General features: G+C 42.7%; 1 pseudogene; it reads right to left on the reverse strand.

Moving 5' to 3' along the window:
* Positions 1 to 508: 508 nt before the first annotated feature.
* Positions 509 to 726, reverse strand: LOC142046438 (U4 spliceosomal RNA; annotated as a pseudogene).
* Positions 727 to 24,016: the final 23,290 nt, after the last annotated feature.

Raw genomic sequence — 24,016 nt, forward strand, 5'->3', positions numbered from 1 at the left:
CTCCCCAGGGTAGACGGTGCCCAGTGAGTGCTCCTGGCTGAGTGTGGCCGGGGGCTCGGGGTGAAAATGGGAATGACTCCCTTTTTCTGACAGTGGATGGTACAGAACGCCTGGTAACTGTCTTCATCTTATCACCTGGGGGCTGAGCTTCATCAGACCCCTTCCTCTCTTGCGTAAAGAAAAGATTCTGAACTGCATGGACTGTCATAGCCCATGGTGGCTCCCTCCCCCTCATTTGATCTCAGTAACTACTCTGTGATTCTTATTCATGCATTCTTCATAACATCATGCCAACAATGGGTGGGGGGGGCACTGCTGTGGTAGCCCAGGTAGGTGGGAAGCAACGGTTGCGTTACTTGCAGCGGCTCCCTCTGTGAATACTGATGCGGAGCAGCTGTGCTGTGCTACACTGATTTTAATACACTGTATCCTATTCTTGTCTGGACTGACTCTATTTTTATTAACCGTAAAGGGCAGGATTGACTCAGTCCCAAGTGAGTTAATCCCCATTTTCCTTTTTCAAAAATTTACACAGGGTTATTATCCGTTCTGTCCCATTTACTGGTGAGTGTAACAAAAAGAGAGGGAGATGGTAACAGTTTCTGCTGTCTACAGTAGTACTGTACCATCTACCACCAGGAAGGGGGAGAGGAGCAGATTTTCAAGTAGCAATAATCACACCTCAGATTAACTTCATTGGTTATGATACTGCCACTGTGCAAAGCTCTAATGCTCTTCAGTGCTGCAGATTCGCCTCTATCAGTAGCATTCAGTACAAAGAGGGTGACATTGTAAGTACTCAAGGATTGCTTTATTTAACTTTCATTTCTCGTGCTGGGTAGGGGAAAGAAACTGAATAGCTGTTCCGTGAACCATAAAAGACACCGTGTTGTAAGCTACAGACACTGGGCGCTAAGCCAAGAATGCAAATAGTTTTACGAGACTGCTGAGGACTGTGGGATAGCGGGAGTCCTCAGCACCCCCTTTCCGTCCTCCATGATCCCCCGCCCCTGATGCTAATGTTAATGGTCACGGGGGGTTCTGGGTAAATGTCGTCAGTCATTCCTTGCTCCGGGAAAAACATCAGCAGACAGTCCTTTCGCACTTTTTTCTGGATTGCCCTTGCAGAAACAATAGCACGGCAGCACTAGAGACCGTCGGCTTTTTGTTTTTCCCGTCACCATTTGTGTACTAGATGCCGTGGAGACAGAGGCGACACTCGAGCGCTACACACCAGCATTCAATTGCTTTTGCAATGATAGCAGAGATGGTTACCAGTCGTTCTGTACCGTCTACTGCCAGAGAAAACTGGCAATGACATGACGGTTATCTCTCCTTCTCTGAACTGTCCGCTGCTATCATGAGTGCCCCTGGCTAAAATCAGCCGGGGGCGCAACGCAAAAGCAAACTTGGGATTGACTCACTGGCCACTGAGTCAATCCCTCCCTTATGCTGTCTAAAAATAGAGTCAGTCCTGACTACAAGAAGAGTCAAAGCAGCAGAGAATCCTGTGGCACCTTATAGACTAACAGACGTCTGTTAGTCTATAAGGTGCCACAGGATTCTCTGCTGCTTTTACAGATCCAGACTAACACGGCTACTCCTCTGAAGGAAGAGTCAAGTGTATTAGAAGAGCGCAGCTACTCCGTGGCTGTATTAACAGGGGTTCCCCCGCAAGAACCGCAACCATTGCTTCACTCTCTCCCAACCCTCCGCAGCTACCGTGGCAGGCCCACCCCCCATTTCTGTCATGCAGTCGTGAGGAATACAAGAATAAGAAACATAGACTTATTCGTGACATAAACGGGGGGGGGGGGGCACTTGGAGGCAGGCAGTCGTGGCTATGACAGTCCAGGCAGGACATACTCAATTTTTAGAAACCAGAAGGGAGCGATTGACTCTGCCCCAAGTGAGCCACTCCCATTTGGGTTTCAGAACCATTGTCACAGGGGCACTCATGATAGCATCGGACACTAAACTGTGATGCACTGGCCAGGTAAACAGGAAAAAGCCTGAATCCCCGCGAACTTTTGAATTCCATTTCCTGATTGTCCACCGTGAGGGTCAGCACACACACAGGTGACCACACAGAGCTCATTTGCACTCGTCACAATGCAGTCTCCTGATAATCGAAGAAGAGCGCCAGCTTGGACCACACAGGAGGTTCTGGATCTGATCGCTATCTGGGGTGAGGACTCAGTGCTCACAGCACTGCGTTCCAAAAGACGAAATGAAAAAGTTTTTGAAAGAATTTCAAAGTCTATGGCTGATAAAGGGCACAGCAGAGACTCCCTTCAGTGCCGAGTGAAAGTGAAGGAACTTAGACAGGGTTACCAGAAAGCCAGAGAAGCAAACGGAAGGTCAGGCTCTGAGCCGAAAACATGCCGCTTCTATGCTGAACTACATGCAATTTGGGGTTCAGCGCTACCAGTGCCCCACCCCTGTCCGTGGATTCAGACTTTGGGATTGAAATATCAAGTGTTTCTGAGGATGTAGCCGAGGGGGAAGATGGAGACGAATTTGAGGATGAAGATGACCGTGGTGATAGCACACAGCAGTCCGTAAACCCCAACAGCCAGGATCTTTTTGAGACCCAAGAATTACAGTCCCTGCGCTCCCAAGCGAGAAGCCCAGACAGTGAAGCCATGGAAGCGACCTCCGGTAAGTGTCCCTTCATTCTGTACCAAACACGGATTAAAACAAGACGGTTTTTTTAGATCGCATTGACACCAGGGCTTTTGCTGCAGTCGCAGCCATTACTGTTACAGGAAAATTTCGTTAACATGTCTGGGGATGGAGCGAAAATCCTCCAAATTAATCTCCATGAATCGATCGTGGAGGAACTCAAAAACCCTTATGCTATATGAGAACATTCTGGCCAAGACAGCCTTCTCCGTTCCCCCATAGTAGGTAACTTTTCAACGCCATGCATTTTGCAAGACATTTGGTACTGCAGGCATTGAAGGCATTGCACTGAAGGCATTGCATAAACAAACGATCTGCCTCCTGCGGTGCTATTGTCAGGAGAGAGATATCATCCATTGTTACCTTGTAGAACATCAGGAATGTAAATAGGGGGCAGACATGGCGATTTTGCTACTGGCCAGAGCGGGGGGATGGGAGGAGGGATAGCGACGAGTTTTCAGCGTCTGGCAAGCAGGATTCTTCCCTGCTACCAGCAACGCGCTGCGGGGGGTGATGTAGGGTGATCACTAGCAGCGATCGTATATGATAGGAGCCATGCGCTGTTGGTGGATGTGAAAGAGGGGGGTTTGGGCTTTGCAGGTTCCTCTTAACAGGAGCAAGGCATCATATAGATCACTGTGTATATGAACGGCGGAGAAGTCAAAATTTAAAAAGCCTCACTTACCATCGCGCGCGTGGATGTACGGTTGGCCGTACCTGCGTCTGTGTGTGTGCCACACCAGTCACACAGACACTGATATTTAAACGATACAAAATGCGACCTTGTATAGAGATCACATGTGCTCTGTAAGGTGGATAGTGTTCTATGTGAAAGAGTACTATCATTGCTCTGTAAAAGGTATCTTTCCACATACTTATCACCCTGGTTTGCCTTCCCCATGCAGCTGCACATTTCTCTGAAGTCCCTATGCCATCACGAGGGCGTGCTGTGATACGGCGGAGGAAGAAGAAGACGCGAGATGAAATGTTCACAGAAATTATTGAAGTAACACGCAATGAGAGGGATAAACAGAATGATTGGAAGGATGTGGTAGCAAAGTACAGGAAAGATGCCAGTGAACGATCTGAGAGGGCTAGGCAGGAAGACCAGCGTTGGAGAGAAGCAACGCTGGATCTGCTGCGTTCTCAAACTGAAATCCTCCAACGCATGGTGGATCTTCAGGAAGAGCAGCACAGTAGCAGAGTGCCGCTGCAGCCCCTGTATAACCTCCCTGCAAGCCCACGTCCCATATCTCCCTCACCCAGACGTGTAAGAACGCGTGGGGGAAGGCTTTCTGCACCCGCCTACTCCTCCACACCCCTGCAGAGTTCAAGGAAAAGGCTGTAATTACGCTACAATGTGCTTAATAGCCTTTCCCTTTCCCCCTCCTTCCAAAGCACAGCAGCCAGGGACACCTTCCTAATTCTCTGCCTTTTTTTATAGTTCCTTTGTAATACAGAATACATCGAAAGGGGGAGGGTGGGTTGCTTACAGGGAAATCTAGTAAGGAAAAACTCATGATTTTTAACAGATGCATAATTACTTTTAATGAATAATAAATATTTTTAAACGATACAGAATTTATTTTCCTTCGCCAACCTGTAATGAAAAGGGGGAGGGTGGGTTGCTTACACTGAATAAGTCCATCAAGTGCGGAGGGTTCATCAAGGGGAAGCAAACAGAGTCACACCGTACCCTGGGCCGTGCTGAAACTCGTTTTCAAGGCTTCTCTGATGCGCAGCGCCTCCAGGTGTGCTCTTCTAATCGCCCTGGTCTCTGGCTGCTCGTACTCAGCGGCCAGGTGATTTGCCTCAGCCTCCCACCCAGCCATAAATGTCTCCCCCTTAGTCTCACAAAGATTGTGGAGCACACAGCAAGCAGCAATAGCAAGCGGGACATTGGTTTGGCTGAGGTCTGAGCGAGTAAGTAATGATCGCCAGCGACCCTTTAAACGGCCAAATGCACATTCTACCACCATCCGGCACTTGCTCAGCCTGTAGTTGAACAGCTCCTGACCACTGTCCAGGCTGCCAGTGTATGGCTTCATGAGCCATGGCATCAAGGGGTAGGCTGGGTCCCCCAGGATAACTATAGGCATTTGAACATTCCCAACGGTTATTTTCTGGTCTGGGAAGTAATTCCCTTGCTGCAGCCGTTTAAACAGACTAGTGCTCCTGAAGACGCGAGCGTCATGAACCCTTCCTGGCCATCCCACGTGGATGTGGGTGAAACGTCCCTTGTGGTCCACCAGTGCTTGCAGCACCATTGAAAAGTACCCCTTGCGGTTCACGTACTGGGTGCCCTGGTGTTCTGGGGCCAAGATAGGGATATGGGTTCCATCTATGGCCCCACCACAGTTCGGAAAACCCATTGCAGCAAAGCCATCCACTATCACCTGCACGTTTCCCAGAGTCACAACCTTTCGTAGCAGCAGCTTAACGATTGCTTTGGCTACTTGCATCACTGCAGCCCCCACAGTAGATTTGCCCACTCCAAATTGATTCCCGGACTGACCGGTAGCTGTCTGGCGTTGCAAGCTTCCAGAGGGCTATTGCCACTCGCTTCTCCACTGTGAGGGCTGCTCTCATGTTTGTATTACGGCGTTTCAGGGCAGGGGAAAGCATGTCACAAAGTTCTAAGAAAGTGCTCTTACGCATGCGAAAGTTTCGCAGCCACTGCGAATCGTCCCACACCGTCAAAACAATGCGGTCCCACCAGTCTGTGCTTGTTTCCCGTGCCCAAATTCGGCGTTCAATGGGTAGTAGATGCCCCGTTAATAGCAGTAGCTCCAAACGCGCTGGGGCCAGCGGTTATGGAGAATTCTGCCTCCATCTCGTCATCGCTGTCCTCGCCGCTCAGCAATAGCTGCCTCCTCCTCTCCTCCTGCCTTTGCAGTTCATTGTTCAGTATAGTCAGCACGAGAGTACGCGAGGTGTTGACAACGGTCAGGATACCGTTTGTGATCTCAGGTCCATGATTGCTGTGCTATGGCGTTTGCTCAATGCACTCCGCGAAAAAGGCGCCAAAGGGTTGTCTGCTGCCTTCACAAAGGGAGGGGTGAGGCTGTACCCAGCACCACCCGGGGCAATGTTTTCTGCCCATCAGGCACTGTGCTCTCAACACGGAAGTGGGAACTATGGGATAGCTGAGGAACAGCTACCCACAGTGCACCGCTCCTGAAATCGATGGTAGCCTTGGACCATGGACACAAGCAATCGATTTTGTGATCGCATTGTGGACGCGCAAAACTGATTTTATAACATCGGTTTTGTAATATCGGTTTAAACTACTTCGAAATAATCGTGCAGTGTAGACGTACCCTAAGTTACATTTGCACACACTTTAAGGGGACCCTTTTACATTGCCATCATAGTGTAAAGTGGTCTTAGTGCAAATGAGAACCAGGCTCATATTTAAAAATCAGCTGAGTGCAGAGAGTGGGAGAAAAACTTAGAGTAGCTTCTGATGAAAATTTAGGTACAATCTCCATGCTAACTGTAGGTTGTTGGAGGGTTTTATTTTTAAATGATTAAAATATCTGTAAAACCTCTATTCCTGGTCATTCACAGTTATACCTGAATTAGAACTGGTCTCTCAAATCAGGCAAAAATAATGATAATTACAGGTGCTATATAGCATAGACCTTCCAGTTATCCTAGGGTAGTTTGTTCCTGCTATTTGTTGGAAAAGAAATAAAGAAATCTAAATAGACTAGAGCAGTGTTTGCAAATTTCTTACATACTCACAGCTTCGCTATTCTGTGTATTTGCATTGAAACTGTATGATAACTTTTAACACCTTGGAATTGCTATTACATGCCTAATCAGCAGCCCACTTTTTCTGCAGTTTAATAAAGTTCTTAATAGGCAGATAGTGTAGGTTAGTGATGTGGAGTGATACTTTGAAATGTGATAGATTAATTATTAGTGCTCTATGGGTTAGGATAAAATGTAGTTGATTGCTAATCTTCGTGTAAGAAGGCAAGTGAAGAATTTAATGAAAATATGGTAAATATTGGAACTGATGTAATATTGTCTATTTACTTTGGATATTATTTCAAAATCTGACATAAAAAGAAACCAGTTCAATTATGTGCATTTTGTTCTTCAGTAAGGATAGAATTTATTGTCATCAGTAAGCAATGTTCAGGACTGCACAAGCATAACCAAGTCAAAATTAGGAGGATAATAATACTTTATTATGTCTCCTGCTGTGGCAGAATTTATGACTGATAATAATGGGAGGAAAATAACAATTACTGCTCTATAATATAGGGAGATCATTTTCCATTCACCAAATGAAGGAAAACTTGTAGCACTTAGCCCAATAAATGTCTATTTCAGGGTTTTAAATTGTATTTTTTCCACTTAAAAATAGAAGAATACTTCAAACTGAAAAACCTGCTTCACATGTTTGTATCATAAGCTTATGAATCTCTTAAAACTCTGTCTGTGTATTAAGAAAACTTAATTGGTACAGCATGAAAAAGTTAATCACTAACTGTGTAATTTAATCTTGGAGTATTCTCAATATCATAAACAACATCAACATCTACTGATTAGAAAGTTGTAATTCAAGCCATCTTTCCCCTTATCCATCATTATATATATAACAAAATGATACTACGAGCATCTAAATCAAAGTAGATGTTGGTCTATCTGCTTCCTGACTAAATGAAGAACAATACTGAGATATACCAAAATTTGTCATAAAAATGTTTTCTTGAGGTTATTTGTGTCACCAGTTAGTTGCCCAGACCTATGATCAGCAGCCCCTTAGTGATTGGATGGATTCTTCCTTATGATCAGTCGAATGCAATATTTTGACAGCCAAGCAGTGAAGTGTTGAGAGAGAAAGTGGCCTCTGTGCAGAATGAAAAATATACAGAGCCATTGAACATATAAAGGATGCTCATCTTATTTTTTTATACTTGTCTCTTGAGGAAGAACCTGAGATAGGGATATGCACTATAGTGTCATATTTCTTTTTTTTTGTATTACCATCGTGCCTAGGAGCCTAGTCATGGACCTGGACCCCATGGTGATGCTGCTGTACAAACACAGAGCAAAAGGACAGCCCCTTCTCCATGGAGTTTACAATCTAACTATAAAGCAAGAGACAACAGATGTCTGTAGACTAGGGAGTACTGGCATGATAGGCAATAGCCTCAGCACACCGGCAGCTTAGCCTTTGTCAAGATTTTTGTAGGCCTCAAAGAAAAGAAGAGTTTTAAGGAGACAGCTTTGCTGATATTAATGGTCGCTCCTCACAAGCATGAGGGGCAGCATTGGAGAAAGTATGACAATGTTGTATAATAATTATTTGTGTTTCAGGAGCACAGAGATGTCCCACTGGCCCCCTGTGGTGCTAGGTGTGTATATACACATAATAAGAAAAAGTAATTTCCTCAAAATGCTTGCAATCTAAATACCTTACAGACAAAGGCTAGGAGAAGGGAAGTATTTTTATCTCAAACAAGGGACCAAGTCACTGATAGATTAAATAACTTGACCAAAATTACATAGAAAGTCTGTAGTGGATCCAGAATTGAACCAATATATACTGAATCTTCAAAGTTGTTCTTCCTCCCACATTATATCTTTTTAAACATATTCTCTATCTTTAAAGCACCAGCTAACATTGTTTAATTGTAAAAGTTAACTGCACAGCTGTTCAGCTAATAAGAACATATGGAATAGTTTATACTCAAATGTACACCACAATGTTGTAATTCAGTTATGGGTTTCTCACTGTAACACCATTAGAGAATATAAACACAAAGAGACTTGCTTTAAGCAGCAACTAGAAAACTCCCTAATTAGGAAGTTCCTACATTTAAGCTTCCTGCTGCAACACATCGTGGTCCTCTCTGGTAAAAATGGAGGAACAGGAACTCTGACTACTCCACATCTCTTTCTCTGTATAATAAAAGATTAGACCACATTATAAATCAATGTACATACACACTGCAATTCTAAATAACCTTCAAACTAGCTACACTACTGTATCTCCTTATTAATTACATTGAAATAGTCCTGATCAGTATTCTAAATATCAAGTTTTTGATGGGGTGTGACCAGTCTTCCTGACTGTGTTCTCGCTTCTGTTAAGATTGTGTGTGCAGTTTCCTGTGGAGGTGGCCTCACTTTCTCTGAGTTCCCGCAGGTTTCAGATCTTCATGATTATGTTGGGAAATATTGAAGAAGAACCTGATTCCTCCCGAAAAGTCCTCTTGAAGCCTGCACTCCAAGTATGTAGGATCTGGGAGTTTGACACATTCTGAACAATTGTACATGTCTGGGGACTTTTGAACCAAAGTTTGTTCCCTGGCCTCAGTTCAGGAAGTGCTTTTGTTATGTGCTGAACATTGAAGTTTTGTTGCTGCCTAATTTTTATTTCAGCGTCCCATTTTCAAAATTTCTTCAGGGCAGGTCACTTAGGTTTAACCTATATTCATCTTCACATCAGAGTTAGTCCACGTGCAATCAGGGTTAATTGATATGCCAGGAGTGCTTTATAAGGGGTCACTGATTTTTGCAAAAGTCTTTTTAGATTCTGCACTGCTCTCGCCACCTCCCCATTGCTCTGGGGGTAATATGGACTACTAGTATGATCAAAGTCCTGTGAATGTAAATTAAGAGCCATTATCAGATATGAGGAATTCAGGAACTCCTTGTCTTGCAAACGTTGATGTTGATTTCTGGATGACTTGTGCCGATTAAGTCTGTTTAAGTATAGCCATAAAAAGAATCCTTGACTACCGACCACCAAGGTCTGTCAGTTAGTTTTGTAGAGAGTAATGGTTCTAGTGACTGTTCGTGGGATTATTCACCCTCCCCTCATACCTTCTTGTTACTTATCTCACAGCCTTCTACCAAGGTGTGAATTTGCCTATTCTAACTAGGCTGCCATGCGGATTGCTGTACTCATGCCCTTCTCTTGTTTATGCTTGGTTCCCTTGTTTATGCTTGGGTTTGGAAAAGCATCTCTTTCTGAAGTACCATAGAAATAAGAATATGCCATTCTTTCAGAAGCAAGTCATCCACCAAGTGAAGGTCTTTTTGGTCCTGCCAATATGGTATTAGGTCTGTTGAAAGTTGACTCCTTCAACCCCACCTTTTTTGGCAGAGTTGACTTAGTTTCTGGCAAGTCTCATCTTTTGAGTTCATCTCTAATTTGTTGAAGTTGGTTGGCAGATATTGGAATTTCTGCTAGAATTGCTGTCAACATAGACTTTTCTTTTTCTGTTGGTGACTGCTCAGTTGCGGCATTACATAGAGTGTCTGGTGCTATGAGTGCTTTGTGTGTGGTCCATCTAGCCCAGTATCCTGTCGTCTGACAGTGGCCAATTCCAGGTGACCCAGAGGGAATGAACAGAACCGGCAATCATCAGGTGATCCAACCCCTGTTGCCAATTCCTAGCTTTTGGGAAACAGAGGCTATCCTCCATGAATTTATCTAGTTCTTTTTTTCTTTACACAATTACAGAGGTTTAAAATGCAAACATTTGTTATTGCTTTATAACATGGAGTACACATAAGTTATACTAATACATGCAAGTTGATCATAAGGTCTAAACACCTCACACTTATAACTATATTTAACAATACTAACACATAAGTGAACAAGACAGATTTCCAGCAATGCATTTGTCAATGTTCAGTAAGGCCTGGGGCCTTGGCATGAGTTGCCACCTGGTCAGGAGCGGTGCCAGGGTTTCTGGCGCCCTAGGCAGAATTCAGGGTCAGCATTTTATGTGCTCCACATGAGGCGTGCGGGAGCTTCTGGTTCCACTCCCATTGCACTGCCGAAGAAGGACCCTCCACCGAAATGCTGCAGGCAACAGCGGCAGTCATTGAGCTGCTCAATTGCCTGTCGTGTTTTCCGCAGCACATCGGCAGAAGGTCCTTCTTCAGCGTCGCGATGGGAGCGGAACCGGAAGCTCTCATGCACCCCATGGGGAGCGCAGAAAATGCTGCCCCTCGAATCCTGGCACCCTAGGTGACTGCCTAGGTTCGCCTAATGGAAGCACCGGCCCTGCACCTGGTCTGCTAGCGTGATGTCAGTAGTTCTTTTATTAAACACATTTTGTTTTGTGCTCCCCCAGATGTACATACTGTGACCATAAGGAGATCTCTTCCAGGTTTTCTTAGAAGAACTCTGCCACAGATGGGACTTTGGGAGGGAAAACATACTTTATTATATAGGAAATCAGGTTTTTAGCTACTTTATAATAAAAGATCCAGGTTTGCATTGTATGATTTTGTTGTGTTATAACCAGTTGCTTCCATCACTACTTCTCTCTTTCAGTTATATCTTTAGTCTTTCTTAAATACACATGCTTTTTGTTTTATTGTAAGTCATTGGAAGTGCTGTGTGGTTTAAGGTAACACTAATAAATTGGGGTACGCTGCATCTTTGGGTGCAGAGAATCTCGAATTTCTGTGAGTAGCCAGTGTCAGGGGCTGCATATCACAGGGGAATAATTCAAAGGGTCTCAGGAATTAGGGAATTAGGGCACACCTATTGTTAACTTGCAAGGTGAAGTTAGGTTTAGCCGAGAGCACAATGGCTGAAAGGCTGGTGAGAACTGTCACACCTGCTCAAGCATCTTCTTACAGGAGAAACATATTTGGGTTTGGATGTGGCAAGTAATACCTTCCGTTTGTCTAAATCTGGCTGAATTCCCTGTTTGATAATTGTGTGTCCAACAAATTTTATCTCCTCCTTCCCAAATTCACATTTCTAATTGAGTAAGGATTTCTCGTGGGAAGCATGTCAAAACTGTAAAAAATGTAAATGCTTATTGTGTTCATTTTTGTCTGTGACATAATCCAACACCACATCTGCATGGCAAATGATGCCTGGCAAACTTGACATGATTTGAGGCCTGGCCAGTTAGATTGATACAAGGCAGCTTACGGTGACCTAAGTGTAACCATCCTGCTATGCTGACTTAATGACTCCATCTCCACAAGAGATGTAGAGTCAACATCAATGTAGTTGCTTACAGTGACTATTATTGTCTTCCAGAAGCTGTCCCATAATGTCCCACACAGACAGTACAATTGGTACAAGTGCTCCTGGTGAGTATGTGCACCAACAACACAAGGAGAAAAGTGTAGACATGCATAAGCAATGTAATCACTGCTGTGGCTGTATGCTGACCTACGTTAGTGTAGTGTATTTTGTAGTGTAGACACGCCCTGAGAGATTCTCTTTTGGAAATGTTCTAGTGCTGAAAATCTGGTGAAAGTGACACAGTTGAAACAATGCCTTCCACATTGGGTGATGAATGTTGTTAATAGTTCAGATTCTTTATCAAGGGGGATTTACCAGAAGCCTCATCTAACTTTGAGAAGACTTTGACTTCTGGTAACTGAAGTAATGTTTTGTCAACTGTAGGAAGCATGTGCCTTTCTCTGCAGTGCTTTTATTAAGTTGTGTAAGGTTCACAAAAATCCAGATATTTGCCACTGGACTTTGTTACTACCACAATCTCCCCATACCAGTCCATGGCTTCTTCCATCTGGGAAATAACCCCCATATCCTCTAGTCTCTTTAATCTGTCTGTCTTTGACTTTCCCTAGAAAGGATATAAGGATATGGTGAAGGGCTCTGAGAGCGAAGGAAGTTGCTATTGGCACCAGTTTTATTTAATATTCCCCTGACAGATTTCCTAGCCCTGTGAACATGAGTGGACACATCTACTGTATAGTTTGCTTTTTGCCATTTATACATTCCAGTTTCTCTACTAGGTGTAGTCCTTGTTGTGACACTGCACCCCATTTTCTTCACAGTGAAATTATTATGCTATGATTATGGCATAATTATGGTGTATTTTGTGTAAGACAGATCATGAGAGATGTCTTTGGAAAAGTTATGATTTGCTGAATATGATTATCATATTTGTATTCATGTATCATTTTTGTATCCGAAGTTATGAATATTGACTCCATATCTGGGTAATGCCCACTAAACAAGGTGCTTTCAGTCTAGATAGAGGGTGGGGAAGAGCCTATTCAGGGCAATGGGCCATTAGGAAAAACAATAGGCCTTATGAGAAGACTATCTCCCACCTGGAAAGCCTTCCTGAGAATGCTACAGACAGCTTCTGAGTAATGGCTGCTATGACTCCACAAGGACATGTGCTGAGACCACATGTCTCTAGACTCCATCTTGGGATGTTAGTATTTTTTCACAGTCCGTTCTGGGAACCAAGCTTTGGGAACAAAGGGTTCCCACCATATTTAAAAGCAATATAATGGAGGAAGTGACATCATCTGATATTTTTCACTCCCCCCACAAGAAGACTCCTGGAAACACACGAGGAACAAAAACTGAAGTAGGGGAAGTGCTGGACCCAGGCTAAAGGGATTTTTAGCCTGTGAATGAAACACCTGGGGGGATTCCAAGCTGTAAAGCAAGGGCAGCTTGCCTCTTAAGAATCTGTAGCCTACTTGTATTATCTCTTAGGGTGAGAATCTGCTATTCATATCCGATCTATTTAGTATATTAAGTTTAGTTTGCGTTTTTTGTTTATTACTAGGTAATATTCTTTGATTTTTTTGCTACCACTTATAATAACTTAACATTTATCTCTTGTAGTTAATACACTTGTTTTTGCTTTATCTAAACCAGTGAGTGGGAGTGAAGTGCATGGGAATCATAACTCAGGGGCAAAAGGCTGTTTCATTTTCATCTCCACATTGAGGGAAGGGACAAATTTTATGAGCGTATGCTGGATACATCTTGCGTTCCCTGTGCAGTCCATGAAATTTTGGATTTATACTCCAGAGGAAATGCATGCCTGAGGAGCTGGGAGTAGCCTTCCCATGCAGGGGCTGGTTAGACAGCCTGCTTGTAACTGTAGCTGGGTGTGCCCCTACCTGTATGCTGGTGAAAGTGCAGGCTGGAGGGCTTTGTAGCTTGTCACAGCAGTACAGTGTGAAAGGGAACTCAGGTTGGTGGGTCAGGGGCTCAGTGATACCCCAGATCCAGGCAGTACCCCAGAGGGAGAACCCATCACACTTGTATTGCAGGCAACCCTAGAAGAAGTGTTGTCAATCCTTGTATTACATATACTATTTGTTGAAGATGTTTCCATCCTTTTTCTGGTTTCCCAAGGAACTGGCCACAAACCTTTAATGTATTGTTACTAGCGCCATGTAAAATTGTATTTGGTCTTCACAGATCTCCATCCTGAGATTTATTTATTTATTTTTGGAATTACAGTGACTGCTGACACCAATATAAGTCTCAAATCTATTAGATTCATGCTTAGATTCATGCCTGTGTACCCAGGTGTTGTCTGTTCTATTGAGGGCATAGTCCCTAGGAATATAAATGCATTTTCATCTGATCATAACATTCCCTTTTAGATTGTTTCCATTACTCCTGATGAGCTGCATGTTATTGCAAATTTCCCCCTTTTGTAGCATCTCCTACATTCTGTCTCTTTTGTTGGACACTATTGCCAGCTGTGACTTGGTGTTTGGCTACAGCTTATCCAAGCTTCCCTCCTATTAAAAGGTTTTTTGGTCTCCCATTCTCTAGCTGCACACTGTTCTTACGTTGTAAATTTAGTCTGGCTGTTCCTTACACATTTGTGTCTTATTTCTTTCATGTGTCAATATAGTCTGTTGCAGTCTCCCCCGTGCTGCTAGCATGTAAATCGCATTGCTGTTTCTTTATGGTTTCTTGCATTCCCACTTTTGCTACAGCTTTCGCTAGTATCAGATCTGGATTTAACTGAAGTTGTGCTGATAAATTTGTGTCTCTTTTGCCAACAGCTATTCTGTTTCTTATCAGTTCTTCTTTTAACGTTTTATATTTGTAATTGTCAGACTATGAACTGTAGTAGTAAGTCTCAGCTGTTTCCCCTTGCTCCTTGTACACCCTGTTACATTTGGTCCTTTCACATATCATATTCTGTCTGCCTATACACCAAATATAGTGTAAATATACACCAAAAGCCTGTTTCACTTTGGAGTAGTCTTTCTTTTCCTCCTCAGTGAGGAGTAGGGCACTGTAAAGGGATCCATTTACTGCAGATGTTCCTCCTCATGGCCTGGCATTGCGTAACAACTCTCTCCCCATATGATGCCCCTCTTCCCGTAGCTTGGCCCTCCCTTCTAGGGTAACAGAGGCCAACCAAAGTATAGTTCAATGACCTTTTGGCTCCATTGTCCTCACATCCCCTTCCTCAGGGAGTTTCACAACATCTTCCTTGTCAGCACCAACTATTTATGCTAAACAATCTGTTCCATCTTGCATTTTTCTATGATGCTGGGAGTACCTTTCCCAGACATGAAGTAGTGTTCTATGTGACTCAAACGCTTGTCTCTCTCACCAACAGAAGTTGGTCCAGTAGAAGATGTTACCTCACCCTGCTCTTCTCTCTAATATCCTGGGACCAACATGGCTAAAACTACTTGGCATAGGGCACCATGGTGATGGAAAACCAATATGCTGCCCTGGAAAAGAGCAATGAGGAATCAAAGGTGGAGGTGGAGAAGCCATATACCCCCAGTGCTGGAAGGATCACAGCCACCACTCTACAGAGGAAACAAAGGATAGTGGAAGTTGGAGACTGTCTTCTGAGGGGGATGGAGGCACTCATCTGTCACTCTAACATGGCATCCTGGGAGGTATGCTGCCTGCCAGGAGCCCATATCTGAGATGTTACGGAGGGATTGTTGAGGATCATCCAGCCCTCTGAATGGGGATGCTACTCGTCCATATGGGCACTAATGATGCTGCAAAGTATGACCCTCAGCAGATCAGAAGTGACTACAGGGCTCTGGGAGTAAGGGTGAGGGAGCTGGGATTGCAGGTAGTCATCTCTTTGATCCTTCCAGTCAAGGATAGGTACCCAGGCAGAGATACATGCATTCTGGAGGTGAATGCCTGGCTGCGAAGATGGTATCACCAGAAGGGCTGCAGCTTGTTTGACTATGGTATGCTGTTCCAAGAAGAAGGACTGCTAAGCAGAGATAGGGTCCACCTATCAAGGAAGAGGAAGAGCATATTTAGATACAGACCCGCTAACCTAGTGAAGAGGGCTTTAAACTGGATTCGAAGGGGGCAGGTGACCAAAGCCCAAAGGTAAGTCAAAAACATGGAGACCTGGGAGAAGGATTGGAATCTGAGGGGTTATAGCAGGGATAAAGGAGAGACGACAGAACTAGAGTGGGGGGGGGAATCAAATCAGTATCTTAGATGTCTGTCTACTAATAAAAGAAGTTTGGGTAATAAGCAGGAAGAACTCAAAATGCTAGTAAATAAACTCAACTATGACATAACTGGCATCACAGAGACTTGGTGGGATAATACACATGACTGGAATATTGGTATAGAAGAGTACAGCTTGCTCAGGAAGGACAGGCAGGAGGAAAAAGGGAGGAGATGTTGCCTTATATATTAAAAATGTATACACTTGGACTGAGATTGAGATGGAAATAGGAGACAGACTTGTTGAAAGTCTCTGGGAAATTATAAAAGGAGCAAAAAACAAGAGTAATGTCATGGTAGGGGTCTACTACAGACCACCTAACTAGGAAGAAGAGGTGGGTAAGGATTCTTTTAAATAACTGACAAAATCATCCAAATCTCAGGACTTGGTGGTGATGGGGGACTTCAACTACTCAGACATCTGTTGGGAAAATAACACAGCAGGGCACAGATTATCCAACAAGTTCTTGGAATGTATTGAAGACTTTTTTTATTTCAGAAGGTGGAGAAAGCTATTAGGGGAGAGGCTGTTCTAGGTTTGATTTTGACAAATAGGGAGGAAGTAGTTGAGAATTTGAAAATGGAAGGCAGCTTGGGTGAAAGTGATCATGAAATGATATAGTTCATGATTCTAAGGAATGGTTGGAGGGAGAACAGCAAAATAAAGACAGTGGATTTCAAGAAGGCAGACTCAGGGAGTTGTAGGTAAGATCCCATTGGAAGTAAGTCAAAGTGGGAAAACAATTCAGGAGAGTTGGCAGTTTTTCAAAGAGACATTATTAAGGGCACAAGAGCAAACTATACCACTGCATAGAAAAGATAGGAAGTATGGCACAAAACCACCCTGGCTTAAACAGTAGATTGTCAATGATCTAAAAATAAAAAAAAGAGTCCTACAAAAAGTGGAAGCTAGATCAAATCACAAAGGATGAATGTAAACAAATAATAAAAGTATGTAGGAACAAAATTAGAAAGGCCAAGACACAAAGGGCTTGGCTACACTGGCACTTTACAGCGCTGCAACTTTCACGCTCAGGGGTGTGAAAAAACACCCCCCTGAGCGCTGCAAGATGCAGCGCTGTAAAGTGTCAGTGTAATCAGCGCTGCACGCTACGCCCATAAGGGATGTGGTTTACAAGCAGTGCTGGGAGAGCTCTCTCCCAGCGCTGCGGCTCTGACTACAGATTGGACATCTAACATAGTGAATGCCAGTGAAAATGAGGTAGGATCAGAGGCTAAAATAGGGAAAGAGAACAAGTTAAAAATTACTTAGATAAATTAGTTGTCTTCAAGTCACCAGAGCCTGATGAAATACAACCTAGAATACTCAAGGAGCTGACTGAGAAAATATCTGAGCCATTAGTGATTATCTTTGAAAAGTCATGGAAGATGGGTGAGATTCCAGAAGACTGGAAAAGGGAAAATATAGTGCCCATCTACAAAAAAAGTAGTAAGGACAACTCAGGGAATTACAGACCAGTCATTTTAACTTCTGTACCTGGAAAAATAATGGAGAAAAAAAATTGAGCAACCAATTTGCAAATGTCTAGAAAATAGTAAGATGATAAGTAACAATCAGCATGGATTTGTCAAGAACAAATCATGTCAAACAAACCTGAGCTCTCTTTGACAGGGTAACATGCTTTGTGGATATGGGGGAAGTGGTAGATATGGTATATCGTGACTTTAGTATGGCTTTTAATACTGTCTCGTATGACCATCTCATAAACAAACTGGGGAAATGCAATGTAGAAGGAGCTACTATAAGGTTGGTGCAAAATTGATTGATAACTGTTCTCTGGGAATGGTTTTCTAGTGCTTCACAGTCATGCTGGAAGGGTACAATGAGTAGGTTCCTGCAGGGATTGGTTCTGGGTCCAGTTCTGGTCAATATCTTCATCAATTATATCGATAATGGTATAGAGAGCATACTTATAAAGTTTGTGGAAGATACCAAGATGGGAGGTGGTTGCAAATGCTTTGGAGGATAGGATTAAAATTCAAAATGATCTGGATCAACTGCAGAAATGGTCTGAAGTAAATGGGATGAAATTCAATAAGGACAAATGCAAAGTACTACATTTAGGAAGGCTCAAGTAGTTGCACACATACAAAATGGGAAATGACTGCCTAGGAAGGAGTACTGTGGAAAGGGATCCGGGGGTCATAGTAGACCACAAGATAATTATGAGTCAACAGTGTAACACGCTGCAAATAAGCGAATATTGTTCTAGGATGTATTAGCAGGAATGTTGTAAGCAAGACATGAGATGTAATTCTTCCACTCTACTTCACGCTGATTCGGACTCAACTGGAATATTATTTCCAGTTCTGGGCACCATACTTCAGTAAAGATGTGGACAAATTGGAGAAAGTCCAGAGAAGAGTGACAAAAATGATTAAAGGTCTAGAAAACATGACCTGTGAGGGAAGACTGAAAAAAATGGGTTTGTTTAGCCTGGAAAAGAGAAGACTGAGAGGGCACATAACTGTTTTCAAGTACATAAAAGGTTGTTATAAGGAGGGAGAAGAATTGTTCTGCTTAACCTCAGAGGTTAAGAAACAAAGGTCTTAAATTGCAGCAAGGGAGGTTAGGTTGGACATTTGGAAAAAACTTCCTGTGAGGATGGTTAAGCATTGGAATAAATTGCCTAGGGAGATTGTGGAATCTCCATCCTTTTTAAGAGCAGGTTAGACAAACAGTTGTCAGGAATGGTCTAGATAATACTTAATCCTGCCATGAGTGCAGAGGACTGGGTTAGATGACCTCTCAACATCCCTTCCAGTCTTATGATTCATCTAGAACAGTATTTGTGTTTTCTCTGTTAAACTGGAAGTCATCCAGAAACATTCAAATCTATGGATCCAGCATGGCCAACTGCCTGGGTTGCAAAAATTAAACTTCTCTAGCAGAGTCATTTGTGCTATGGGCTCCATTGCTCTGCTGAGACAGTGCTGTGTTTCCTTCTCGTAGGAGCTTTCACAGGTCTCCTTCCTGATTTCCCATTTTCCCCACTCGCTCACCAATGGGGGGTGAGTGGGGTCTCTTTTCTTTCCTTCTTATGAGAGATGGATTCACTCACTTCTGGCACCATGTAGTGTGACGACATAAACACAAAGAACCATGTTTTAAGCAGCAGCTAGACAACTCCTAACCAGGAAGTTCCTAGGTTTATTAAGCTCCCTCCTGCTACACATCCTGGTCCTTTCTTATAATGGAGGAGGACCAGGACCTCTATAACCACTCCACTCTTTTATAAGCCACAAGAGCAAAAACAAAGTAGCTTGTTCATGACACATGAAACCCATGGTGAAATATTGGTCTCTATTTATATAAATAATTGGGTACATCTGTGTACCCTTCATCCTTCCCTTACGGCTATGTCTTAGGCATCCATCCCTGTGGCTTTTGTCTTCCAGGCAATGTGTTTCTAGTTCTTTTCTAGTCCTCCTTTCATCTCCACCTTGACAGTCTGAAATTTCAAATGGCGTTTGAATGCCTACATTATAAGATTTTTATTATGTGCTGTATATTCTTTAGCATGACATGAAACTGAGAAGTAATAAGGATGTAAATACCCATTTTATGAGTCTATTTAAACCTAATACAGGTTTTGACACATACTCACAATACTAAATTTAAACATTTTCAATGAGTCGAATTCATTTTCAAAATAAGCAAATTATAATAGGCTTTTTATATTTAAAATATTTTTATCTAATAAAATATGAGTTACTATCACTTACCAAATTCAGACATAAATTTACTCTCAACTTTTCTACTTCAGTAAGGTCAGAAGAGGAACAATATTTCTTTTATACCCTATTAGCGCTGAATTACTTTAAGTGTAGCATGAATGGGCTGTGTTCCACATTTCTGCAGTGGAACATTCAGACCATCAGTTCCTGTGCTAAACTCATCCTATTTCTAGGATTTGACTTTATTGGTAATGCAAAAACAATATCACAACCACAGATTGGGATATCCTGTTACTGTTTGTCTGTAGGGCTTCTGTTCCTTCTGCCCACAGAGAGGGTTCATCCCCCTTATAACCTAGATATTGATGATTGGATTTGCTTGCTAGCATAACTACCTACATGTAAATGTAGGTTTTAGCACCTGAGCTTAGGGAGACTCAAGAGAAATGACTTACATGCCTTTATATCGGGGGTATCCACAAAAACAACATGGAGTCCGGTGGCACCTTAAAGACTAAACAGATTTATTTGGACATAAGCTTTTGTGGGTAAAAAACCACTTCTTCAGATGCATGGAGTGAAAATTACAGATGCAGGCATTATATAATAACACACAAGAGAAGGGAGTTACCTCACAAGTGGAGAACCAGTGTTGACAGGGCCAATTTGATGAGGGTGGATGTAGTCCATTCCTAATAATAGATAAGGAGGTGTCAATTCCAGGAGAGGCAAAGCTGCTTTTGTAATGAGCCAGCCACTCCTAGTCCCTATTCAAGCCCAAGTTAACAGTGATAAATTTGCAAATGAATTTTAGTTGTGCTGTTTCTCTTTGAAGTCTGTTTCTGAAGTTTTTTGTTCAAGTATAGCTACTTTTAAATCTGTTATAAAGAATGTCCAGGAAGATTGAAGTGTTCTGCTGCTGGCTTTTGTATGTTACCATTGTGATGTAATTTTCCCATTTTTTTTACTAGAGACTGCCGGGTTGGCCAATGTAACCCCCCCCCCCCTCCTGGCAGAGGCATTGCTAGCACATGATGAAATATAACAATTTAGTAGCAGGCAGACAGTGAATGAGCCTGATGGTGTGGCTGATGTGTTGGTCCCTGATGGTGTCCCTAGAGTAGATATGGGAAGATGTTAAACTTTGCAAGAATTGCTACAGGGAGTCTGGTTCCTGGGTTCGGTGTTTCTGTGGTGTGTATTGATTTGTCTTGTGGTATATTATCTCAGTTGGGGGCTGTCTGTAATGCAAGACTTTTGTATGGCCTGGCTTCCATAGTCTTGTCAGAGTGAATTGATATCATTTTTTTCAGATATTGTTTGTTGAGGTTGCTATAATGCACTGTTGTAGATGGTTTTTAGTGGATCTTTGTTACGTTTATGGCCTCTCAGTTGGTGTTTTCTCTTATTTCTTGTTGTGGGCCTGCCTGGAGTATGTGTTTCGTTTTTTTGGTATCTGTGTTCTACTCTGTCTATCTGTTTTCTTTCATCCCCATTTGTGTGTTTGTTATTGTTAGTGTTAAGTTAGCTTGAGTATAGATCTTTGTAGTATTGATCTTCTGTCTGATGGATTGGAGCATAGATTTGGTTTGTTATTTAGTGTTGGCTTAGACATGTATCATGGGATCTGTCCTCGATGGAAGCTGAGCATGTAGGTAAGTAGAGGATGGTCTAGTAGGTTTCTAGGTTTAGTTGGTGGTTTATGTGCTATCACGATATTTGCACTTGTTGTGTCAGGAAGCGATTCTCCGTTGACTGTCCAGCTGAGTTTGATGGATGGGTGGAAATTGTTGAAATCCAGGGGATTCTTCATTGAACTCCTTTCCTGGGTCTCATATGAAGATTCATCTAGTTGTTAGTTGTTCAATTATGAGGGGCATTAGGGGATGAGAGCTGAGGAAACGTTGTTCTAAGTCAGCCATTAAAATGTTGTCATACTGTGGGGCCATGCAGGTACCCATAGAAGTGCCACTGACTTGAAGGTATAAATTGTCCCCAAATCTGAAATGGTTGTGGGTGAGGACAAAGTCTCAAAGCTCAGCACCAGGTGTGCCGTGGCCTCATAAGGTATACTGTTCTTGACAGCTTGTAGTCCATCCTCCTGTGGAATATTGGTGTAAAGAGCTTCTACATCCATGGTGGCCAAGATAGTGTTTTCAGGAAAATCACCAATGCATTGTCATTTCCTCAGGAAGTCGGTGGTGTCTCAAAGATAGCTAAGAGTGCTGTAGTGTAGGGTCTGAGGAGAAAGTCCAAATAGCCAGATAATCCTGTTGTAAAAGTGCCGATGCCTGAGATGATGGGGTGTCCAGTGTTTCTGGGTTTATGGATCCTGGATAGCAGATAGAGTACCCCTGGTTGGGGCTCTGGGGATGTGGTCCACGTATATTTGTTCCCATGCTGTTTCAGGGAGTTTCTTGAGCAGATGGTGTAGTTTCTTTTGGTACTCCTCAGTGGGATCAGAGGATAGTGGTCTGTAGAATGTGGTGTGGAGAATTGCCTGGCAGCCTCCTGTTCATAATCCGACCTGTTCATTATGACTACAGCACCTCCTTTGTCAGCCCCTTTGATTATAATGTTAGAGTTGTTTCTGAGGCTGTGAATGGCATTGCATTCTATACTGCTGAGGTTAAGGGGCAAGTGATGCTGTTTGTTCACAATTTCAGCCTGTGCACATCTGCGGAAGCACTTTATGTAGCAGTCCAGTCTGTCATTTCGACTGTCAGGAGGAGTCCACACAGTGACATCATCAGAGGAACCAACCACATCAGTCACACCATCAGGGGCTCATTCACCTGCATGACTACTAATGTTATATATGTCACCATGTGCCAACAATGCCCCTCTGCCATGTACATAGGCCAAACCGGACAGTCTCTGCATAAAAGAATAAATGGACACAAATTGGACTTCAGCAATGGTAACATACAAAAGCCAGTAGCAGAACACTTCAATCTTCCTGAACATTCTATAACAGATTTAAAAGTAGCTATACTTGAACAAAAAAACTTCAGAAACAGACTTCAAAGAGAAATGGCAGAACTATAATCCATTTGCAAATTTAACACCATTAACTGGGAGTGGCTGGCTCATTACAAAAGCAGCTTTGCATCTCATGGAACTGACACCTCCTCATCTATTATTGGGAGTGGACTGCATCCGCCCTAATCATATTGGCCCTGTCAGCACTGGTTATCCACTTGTGAAGTAACTCTCTTCTCTTCATGTGTCATTATATAAGGTCTGCATCTGTAATTTTCACTCCATGCATCTGAAGAAGTGGGTTTTTTTTACCCACGAAAGCTTATGACCAAATAAATCTGTTAGTCTTTAAGGTGCCACCAGACTCCTTGATGCCTTTATAGGGTCTTAGATTCTGCTGTTGTGTCACATGTATACTATACCACAGTTCTATTACATGTGTATAAAAAAGGTCAATGTTAAGATTAACAAGTTAAGTACTCAGAAATGAGAGAGAGCCAAAGTTAAAGATGAATACGACATGTTTCTGTTTTGGCATTACTATACAGTCTTTAGTTGCATGATCACATACTATTTATAAAAACACAATATCACATCAAACCATTTTTTTCTATAACCTTTCCTACTGATGTAGCTCATTATACATTTCACTTGAAATAATTTAATCCTCACAATGTTCAAATATCTATTTATTGACTCGGAGCTTGTAAATAAAAAAGTGTTCTCTTTAAGGAAAGTATTTTAATTTATGTTCAGACAGGATATTACTCTTTTCATTGGGGACAAATTCAGGTTCGAGCAGTTGTTTATTATTTTATCTTCCAAGCTGCATTCTAGAAAAATACAGTTATGTGATGTGATTTTGACAAGCACTCATCATTGGCCTTCAATTGATTTTGAGTATGAGTTGAATTAGGCCAATGCTGAGCTCTTTTGAAAATCTCACCCTTATTGCTGTGCTTACAAGATCTCTCTTTAATTTCTTGATTTACTATGTCTTATTTAGAGCTGTAGTTAGTTTAGGCTAGATTCACAAGGGGGACTTAGTTGCCTAACATGACAAGTAAGTGCCTTAGCCAAATATTTAGAAACCACTGGTGTTCACAAAATCACCACTCAGCTGCTGTATAACTCTGCAGGCATCCAAAGTCTCTAGGCACCTAAGTTTCCATGGTAAAAAATTCCACCAGGTGCCTAAATTTTGTGCACATGCACACAGCTACCTAAGTGCTGATCTATTCTGCACCCAACTTATATCTAAACTACAGAGGTAACCTCAAACTGGGCATTCCTCACTTATTTCTCCTATAGAGCCTGATCCAGTAGGTGTGCTCAGATCATGCCTGACTCACACAAAAGATAGTTGAGAAGTAGAATATTGGGGTAGGACCAATCCCAGACAGATTTTTGCCCCAG

Source organism: Chelonoidis abingdonii, chromosome 2, assembly GCF_003597395.2.
Source record: "Chelonoidis abingdonii isolate Lonesome George chromosome 2, CheloAbing_2.0, whole genome shotgun sequence".
NCBI classification, from domain to species: Eukaryota; Metazoa; Chordata; order Testudines; family Testudinidae; genus Chelonoidis; species Chelonoidis abingdonii.